Here is a 9125-nt window from a genome sequence, read left to right on the forward strand (position 1 = left end):
CGGTATCAATATCATAGAAACAAAAGTAACTAGAACTTAAAGCCAAAGGCTAGCTAATACCCTCGCCCCTATAAAAATAGAACTGTAGGCCAAAGACTAACTATATGTAAGGTAAAGTCTTGCAAAGCAATCCCTATTCTCCAACCAGTAATGATTTCGCTATTGACTGAGCTAAACAGATACGTACTTACTGTACCAGCGTCCCACATCTGATTAGATCAGGAGAACTAGCATAAAATATAAAACCAAAACAAACCATCACATACACAGATATCCAGATTATATTCTGACTATAGGAATTTGCATATGCCTCTTCTGTCAGTTCTATAACATAAATAAAAATTAACTAACAACGTTGACAACCTTAGATATCCCCCAAAAACTTAACTCGAAAATAATAATTAAATGGTATCATTCTCAGACAATAAGTTCCTTAAGGGAGATGGAACAAATAAAATTATAAATAGGAAGTAACAGTGAGTAGTTATCATATCTGTAAACTTTCGCTGAAATCGGCTTAATAGTTTTAGAAGAGTTATCCGGAGAAGGATTTTGCAACAAAAGGGTATAACTCCACAAACAACAGTAGGAATACTAAAATACTACTCATATGCAGATGCACAACGAAAGGGGATAGTTGCAATGACTTTTGTTGAAATCGGTCCAGCAGTTTAGGAGATGTTCGGACAAGGATTTCCCTTTTCTTTTCTTTACTTTCTTTTTGTTTAAGGCGATGTCTCCCTAGCCACCCGACCTCACATGAACCTGGCTGTTGTGTCTCCCTAGCCACCCTACCTCGCATGAACCTGGCTGTTGTGTCTCCCTAGCTACCCTACCTCACATAACCCTGGGTGTTGTGTCTCCCTAGCCACCCTATCTCACATGACCCTGGGTGTTGTGTCTCCCTAGCCCCCCTACCTCACATAACCCTAGGTGTTGTATCTCCCTAGCTACCCTACCTCACATGACCCTAGGTGTTGTGTCTCCCTAGCTACCCTACCTCACATTAACCTGGGTGCTGTGACTCCCTAGCTACCATACCTCACATGACCCTGGGTGTTGTGTCTCCCTAGCCACCCTACCTCACATGACCCTGGGTATTGTGTCTCCCTAGCCATCCTTCCTCACACGACCCTAGGTGTTGTGTCTCCCTAGCCACCCTAGCTCACATGACCCTGGGTGTTGTGTCTCCCTAGCCATCCTACCTCACATGACACTGGGTGTTGTGATTCCCTAGCCATCCTTCCTCACACGACCCTAGGTGTTGTGTCTCCCTAGCTACCCTACCTCACATGACTCTGGGTGTTGTGTCTCCCTAGCCATCCTACCTCACACGGCCCTAGGTGTTGTGTCTCCCTAGCCACCCTACCTCACATGACCCTGGGTGTTGCGTCTCCCTAGCCACCCTACCTCACACAACCCTAGGTTTTGTGTCTCCCTAGCCATCCTATCTCACATGACCCTGGGTGTTGTGTCTCCCTAGCCACCCTACCTCACATGACCCTGGGTGTTGTGTCTCCCTAGCCAACCAACCTCACATGACCCTGGGTGTTGTGTCTCCCTAGCCACCCTAGCTCACATGACCCTGGGTGTTGTGTCTCCCTAGCTACCCTACCTCACATGACCCTGGTCGCTGTGTCTCCCTAGTCACCCTACCTCACATGTCCCTTGGTGTTGCAAGGACGTTAAACGATTTACATTACTGACGCATTAAATACCTTACACAGTGTCGTTTCAACTAAGGATTTCACTAATACGTAACTAAACATCAGTCTTGATAGCAGTAGTTAAATAAAGTGAAATATATGGCTTTCCATCATGGGAATATCTCGCCCAATCGGTGGGAGATAATGCATTGTTTATGACATTCTACAAATGTAGGGGGGGGGGGGGGGCTGAAGTTTTTCAATCACTTAGTGTTTTAATTACTGCCTTTTCTGTAATTGAGTATTTTGCACATCAAGCTTTGTTTAACATTTTGTTTAACATTGACATCATTAAACAACAAGATTGGTTGTGCTTTGTATATCTCTCCTGTACTTTCTATATACGAGTTGGTCTTAACATTTTAGAGTGCTCTATGTCTACAATCGATAAAAAAGAACAATCTGCAGTCGTTAATTTTCCCTGTTCCACTATATTTGAATTCAACCTTTCGTTTTATTACGTCGACGCATTGATTTTTACTTCCTCGATTTTAACGGATTAAATTGTTGCTCTTCGTTTCTAGATATTGCTTTTACGCAGTCATCAATAAATTAACCTGGACAAGGCGACCACTCCATCTGACATGTATGGGTTTCAGTGTATCTACCGTACACGATTGTTTTCCAATTCACTCCTTGTTTAGTTGCGCCATCACATTCCATAGGGCTCGAACATCATTTGTTCAGTACCTCTGGCACATTTGCATTTTTGTGACATCGTGAAGTCTAGCCTCTGAGTGTATAAACAACCTACACTGTCTGAAGTCCACGAAGGTTCGAGTGCGAAATTCATATCGTCTTTCCAATGGATTTAAATAAACCAAACGTGTATTATGATACAATAAAAGCCCTAGCAACATGCTGCTTCTCACAATTTCTAAAGTAAATGTTGTCTTTAAGGCGCAGCACATGTATTGCCTAAGGCATAATGACTCACGAATCGACTACTTATCAATATATATTAATACAAATATTATGTAAGAAGATTGACGTCAGTCCTTAAACATATTGACTTTAATACGTATACGTAGTGTATTTATTAAGAACCTGCTAAGTCTGAATAATGCTATGTAGTTGCTTCGTCAAAATGAATTTCAGGTGTCTTTTTATAAAAAGAAATTAAGCTAAATCAAACCACTAAAACAAAATGTATCATTTAATTTTAAGCCCCTCTTTTTTCTTTACTTCCTACTTTTACTCAATATCTTTATTTCGCATCATTTGACATACGTGGTTTTTAGGACGCAAAACGAACATGCCGCAGGGAAAGCTTAGATCTACGTTAACGGTGCAGCGTTCACATTTTCAATTCCGAGCTAAAAACGAAATGTTTCTCGTGCAAAGGAAATCAGTGCCCTGTACATTTTACGCTAAATTATCAAAATTCTTAACGGAAAAGACATCGATACGCTCCTCATGTCATGCAAACTGGGAGATTATGTAAAAGTCTGACCATTATGATAAAAGTATGACGCATAAAACTGTTGACAACGAGGCACATTTTTCGCCGCGTCACCAATCAGATCAAGTAAGCACTAGCATGGACGGGTCACTTTGCTGTCATGTCACGACAACAAAATAAAAATTGTAATTTCCCAAGATTTACTACAATTATATAATTGGCTGTAGCAAAATGATATTTTGTTTTCTAGTTTGAACGTAGAATTTATTTAAGTGTGCAAGTCTCGTAGTTAAATCCTTGTACCATAATATAATCGCAAGTATAAGCACTAAAACATATTCCCTTAATAAACCAGGGTAGTCGGATGACGCAGTGGATAGCGCATTGGCCTTTCATCAAGTTGGCCGGGGTTAAATTCTTCGATCGGACGAAAAAAAGGAATTTGGTCAAACGCATAACCACGCTTTCTTCATTAATACGGATTCCTCCCACTTTCGAATGATTTATAGAAGTTAAACAAAATTGTGTCTTGTTGTAAAGTAAGTAAGGTTAATACAAATTAATTTTTGACTAAAAAAATAATATGAAATAGGCAATGCCTATAAGCGAGCGCACATTGGCTAGTTCAGTAACCTTTGTGATGATAATGTAGATCCCGGGCGCCACAAGCTAAGAACTTTAGGCCGAGACATGTAAAGTAGTATATAAGTCTCTGGCTTAAAGGGAACAAAACGAACAGAATCCCTCCTTAGTACATACGTGGGCTGAATATTCTTCCATGAATATGAAATTTTGATTAAGAAAGCTGTCAGTAATTCCATGTGGGCCTTTTTGTTGTTACTGATTTACTATTATTTTAACACCCTTGTCAAAATGTCAATATACTGCCTGATCCCATTAGGGCAAAAATTTCTGAAGATAAAATGAAAGAAATAGGATCTACTGTGCATAGAAAATATGTATTAACAAGACAAAGTACTGCAAGGCATTCCATACACCCCCATGTCGACCGGTAAGAATGTCTATACACAAACAGTACACTTATGTCAGGAAGCATATAGGTCACAGGTACACATATGTAGATCATAGTGATCTACTTCACTCTGCCATCCTAAGGATCACCAAATCAGGTTACTCCAGGTGAAATAGCATAGAAGATGTGCCCCATACAAACATTTTCAAAAGTAAAGGCTAAAGGTCAAGTCATACGAATGCAGTACTACTTAAAGAACAAATTAAGAAGGATACATATGAAATACAAAATGTACCAAGTAATGAGAAATGTATGGAGGAGTTATATATAATTAGTTGTTTACATAATTTTAAGTTGTGCTATTATTTCCACCAGGATTTGAACCAAGTGTGATGACACTACACTATAGAAATATATTTAGCACAGCTGACCCTTTCTTTCAAGTTTTATTCTCATTTTTGTCTTTATTTTTATTTTTTACATGTTTTCGCCTTTGCACTTATATTTACATTCTTCTCTGCTTTTCTTATCAAATTGGAAATTGTTATATCATTGTAGCGACACTGGGCTGGGTAAATTGTCTGCGAACAGATAGCTCAATTGGTAGACTTCCGGTTTTGGTTCCATATTGAATAGACGTATTCCCATCCAGGAAATGAAATCGACGGTAATCACTAGTAATTAGGGCATCAGCCTTCTTTGCTAGTTTTACACATAATATTGATATATTTTGTGACATATTGTAAACTTTTAAAATGTGATATTAATTCTCATTCTGCCATATTTTGTTGGGTCATTCCGGGCCGACAGAATGGGGACCCGGGGCGACCAAAATGGCCGTTCACGGAGCTACAGAAAAGATTGTTCCTATTTGGTGAATGTTGGTGACAATAAGGTGATACAGCTAGAGATGCAATTACTGCAATTGAAGATATTTGTGGTGTTGGAACTTTATATGCTTGCGTTCCGAAAGAAAATGACTGTTTTGAAGTCACACGATAAGGCCTCGGGTCTACTGATATCGGACGGACTCGCAATAGGCGTCCGTGCATGTCCGGTATCAGAGATAGTCAAATCCTTTTTGATGGTGTCCTTTTAACATATACCGGCATATATTGACGATGAAGAGATTCTTGCGAAACTCGGACTGCTGGGTGTTACGGTATTGTCGCCCGTGAAGCGTAGATTTTATCCGAACACGACTGTGGCGGACGGGACACGTTTTGTAAGAGTGCGCCTACCCCCGGAATTACCATCTATTCCCTACACGGTAAAGCTGGACAATTCATATTATCGTGTTGCACATGACAATCAAAAAAAGATGTGCAATCTGTGTCACTCTTTAGATCATGTATTTAAAGACTGCCCTGATTTTTAATGCTTTAAGTGTAAGGGGCAGGGTCACTATGCCAGGAATTGCACAACACCACCGTGTAAGCGATGCGGTTCTTTTCGATCGAACTGTCGGTGTGAGGAGGTACTATCCCTATGTGAGAGGTGTGGTGAGTGTAACCCCCGCTGTACATCTACAGATGAGAGTGAGAAGGAAGGAGATAGGGAGTGTTACACCTGTGACACATGTGAACAATTTATTTGTATGTGTACAAATCAAACTCACAATGCGAGTGGTGAAGGTGACGGTGATGACGATATCGAGATTGATGGTGATGATGGTGATGACGATGGTCTTCATGACGATGACGATGAGGAGGAGGAAGATGATATTGGTGATGACCTTGACCTCGATGGACCGGTGAATGGCACCAGTATGACGGGAGACGGGGTGAATTTAACAGATGGTGTGTCCATGGGGGAGGGGACCTCACTTCCGGTTATTTCTCCCATTGAGCGAGGTACACAGGACCCTGATAATGAAATAATAAACAGTAATGTGAGTCATGATGTATGTAAGAATGGGGAGGAGGGATCTCAATGTACAGATATTCCCTCTCCCCCAAGTGATATAGATATGAGTGCTGAGGAGAATGTGGCTGATAGCTGCCCAGACCGAAACGGAAATGTAAATCGGCGCCTTCTCCAAGCGTTTATAAAAAAGGGAAAAGGGATAAGGGAAAGGATTTTTTAGAAGAAAAAAATGAAAAATAATGATGTCTTGTATTATGTACATTTGCCTATTTTTGCTAATGTTCAGGTTATTTTCATTCAACTGTAATAATGGTCTGAAGGATGTAGATAAAGATAACTTTTTAGCGCAGACTAAGAGTAAATGGAATGGTAAGATCCTTTTTTGCAATGATGATAATGGTCGGCAGGGTGTGTCTGTTTTGCTAAGAAATGATATTAAAGACTGTTTTGTTGATAGCAATTCAATTATAGATGGTAGGTTGCTAAGGGTAACAATGAAAGTTGATGGGAAAACTATTAATATATTTAATACATATGCCCCGAATACTAATCGGGAAAGAATCACATATCTTGATACGTTAGCAAAAGAGTTGCAAAAAGGTTATGATAACGTTATTACAGCTGGTGATTTAAATACAACCTTAAGTCAACTTGACAGGTGTCTGCTAACAAGGCATTGTGAGGATAACTGTGTATTGAAACTCAAAAGTGTTATGAATGATTTTAATTTATGCGATATATGGAGGAACAGAAATCGTGATTGTTCTGTGTTTTCCAGAAAACAAGTTAGAAATGAAAGTGTGTCACAGAGTAGAATTTACTATTTTCTGATAGAGAGACATTTATCGGCTACGGAACGTCATGACTATTACAATGATACGTCGTGTAGTAATCATGGCATAGTAACTATGAAAGTTGATTTAAGTCAGGTAGAGAGAGGTCCGGGTATATGGATTTTTAATAATCATTTTTATATGAAACTGAATATATTGATAAGATTAAAGATATTATTTTAAATGCCAAACATGGACAATTGTATATAAATGAACCACTAGTTTGGTGGGATAATTTAAAGTATAGAATTAAAAAAACATCTCAGACATTTGAGAAAAGGCGACAAAAAGAAAAGAACGAACAGTATTTTAAACTTCAGAACAAGTTGCGTGATTTATCTGCTCAAATAGCAGGATCCAGTGATAAATGTCTCTCTCGGAAATTTCAAGAGCTTAAATCTGAGATTGAACGTTTTGAGAAAGAAACATGTAAAGGTGCGTTCTTGCGTTCTAAAGCCAGATGGGCTATTGAGAGTGACCGTAATACTGCACATTTTTTAACACAGACAAAATTTAAAAGTAATCAAAGAATTGCAAAATGACAATGGAGATGTTATAAGTGATACTGTTTCAAAAATTGATGAAATATACATGTTTTATAGAAAGTTGAATTCGTGTGTTAAGGTTAATGATGAGGAAATTGATGATTTTTTAAAATGTATTGATGAAAAGTTATCTCAAAAAGACAAACTGATTTTAGATTAACCTATTACAGAGGAAGAGGTTCAAACTGCTTTAAAGGGAATGGCTCATAATAAAAGTCCCAGACAAGATGGTTTGACGGTGGAATTTTACTGTAAAATTTATGTTTTGAATGATGTTTTTCTTCGTCTTATTTCTGATATTGAGAAGAACGGCGAGTTGTCGAAAACGATGAAACTTGGTGTCTTAAGTCTTGTCTATAAAAACAAAGGTGACAAAAATAAACTTAAGAATTGGAGGCCTATAAGTCTCCTCAATGTTGATTATATAATTTTGGTCAGGATGATGTCAAACAGACTGAAAAATGTTTTACCCAGTATTATCTCCCTTTACCAAAGTTGTGGGATTATGGGGCGGGATATAGCTGATAATATTTCATGTATTCGTGATGTCATTGATCTCGCAGAATTTGATAAACTAGAAGAATATTTACTTAAAATATATCAAGAAAAAGCTTTTGATCGGGTTAGTCATGACTATCTGGTAAAGGTTCTTCAGAAGTTTGGTTTCGGAGATTATTTTATTAATTGGATTAAAACGTTTTATAATGATATTCATAGCAGTGTTAAATGTAACGGGTTTTTAACTCGATGTTTTCAGTAAGACAGGGATGCCCTATATCCGCGATGTTGTATGTTTTAACAGCGGAACTCTTGGTCAATCAATTTAAAAAAAAAAATATTTATGGAATTCAGGTGCCTCTGTCAAATACAGAGGCTAAGGTATTTCAGCATGCCGATGACACAACACTGACTTTATCTAATAAGAATAGCATAAATGTTTTTTTTTTCTGTTTTAGAAAAATACGGAATATCGTCTGGAGCAAAAGTTATTGTTCAGAAATCAGAAGTGTTGTGTATTGGTACAGGTAAACTGACAGAAACAGAAGCACATGCGTTTCATATTAAAATTTTAAAAGAAATAATACTTGTACTTGGTGTATATTTAGGATCAGACATTAGAATGTGCGAGAATCTCAATTGGGAAGGTAAAATTATTTCTCTATGTAAAATTTTCACCGTGTGGTCTCAAAGATATTTGACTATCCAGGGTCGTGCTACTGTTATTTCATCTTTATTACTGTCAAAGTGTTGGCATGTGCTGTCTGTTGCTTCGATATCGGAGAAACACGAAACTCAAATTAAGAATCATTGTTTGAAGTTTCTCTGGAATAATGGTGCACACCTGGTATCTTATAAAAACGATAATAGGTTCAAAAATTAAAGAAGGTTTAAAGTTTCCCGATATTGATACGAAAATGAAATCCTTCAGAATTAAGTTCGCTTTTAGATTACTCAGAAATGATAATATATTATGGAAGGACACAGGAAAATACTTTTTATCTACGATAGCGAATATGAAACTTGGGTTGTCATGTTTGTGTTGTAATTTTAAATGTTCACAATTACAAGGCATTCCCTGTTTTTATCGAGAAATGTTGTTAGCATGGGCGGAAATATTTAAGTTTTTGATATTTGGTGAAAATAGTGATAACGTATATTGTCAGCCTGTATATTTCAATTCTCTTTTTCAAAGCAATGCTAAACTATTATGTAATAATATGTTCATTCAAGCAGGTCTTGTGTATGTGAAAGAGTGTACTTACGAGGTGATCCCAAGTTTACTTCCGGTACACTCTGTCA

The sequence above is a fragment of the Mizuhopecten yessoensis genome, unplaced genomic scaffold, assembly GCF_002113885.1.
Source record: "Mizuhopecten yessoensis strain PY_sf001 unplaced genomic scaffold, ASM211388v2 scaffold4033, whole genome shotgun sequence".
NCBI lineage: Eukaryota > Metazoa > Mollusca > Bivalvia > Pectinida > Pectinidae > Mizuhopecten > Mizuhopecten yessoensis.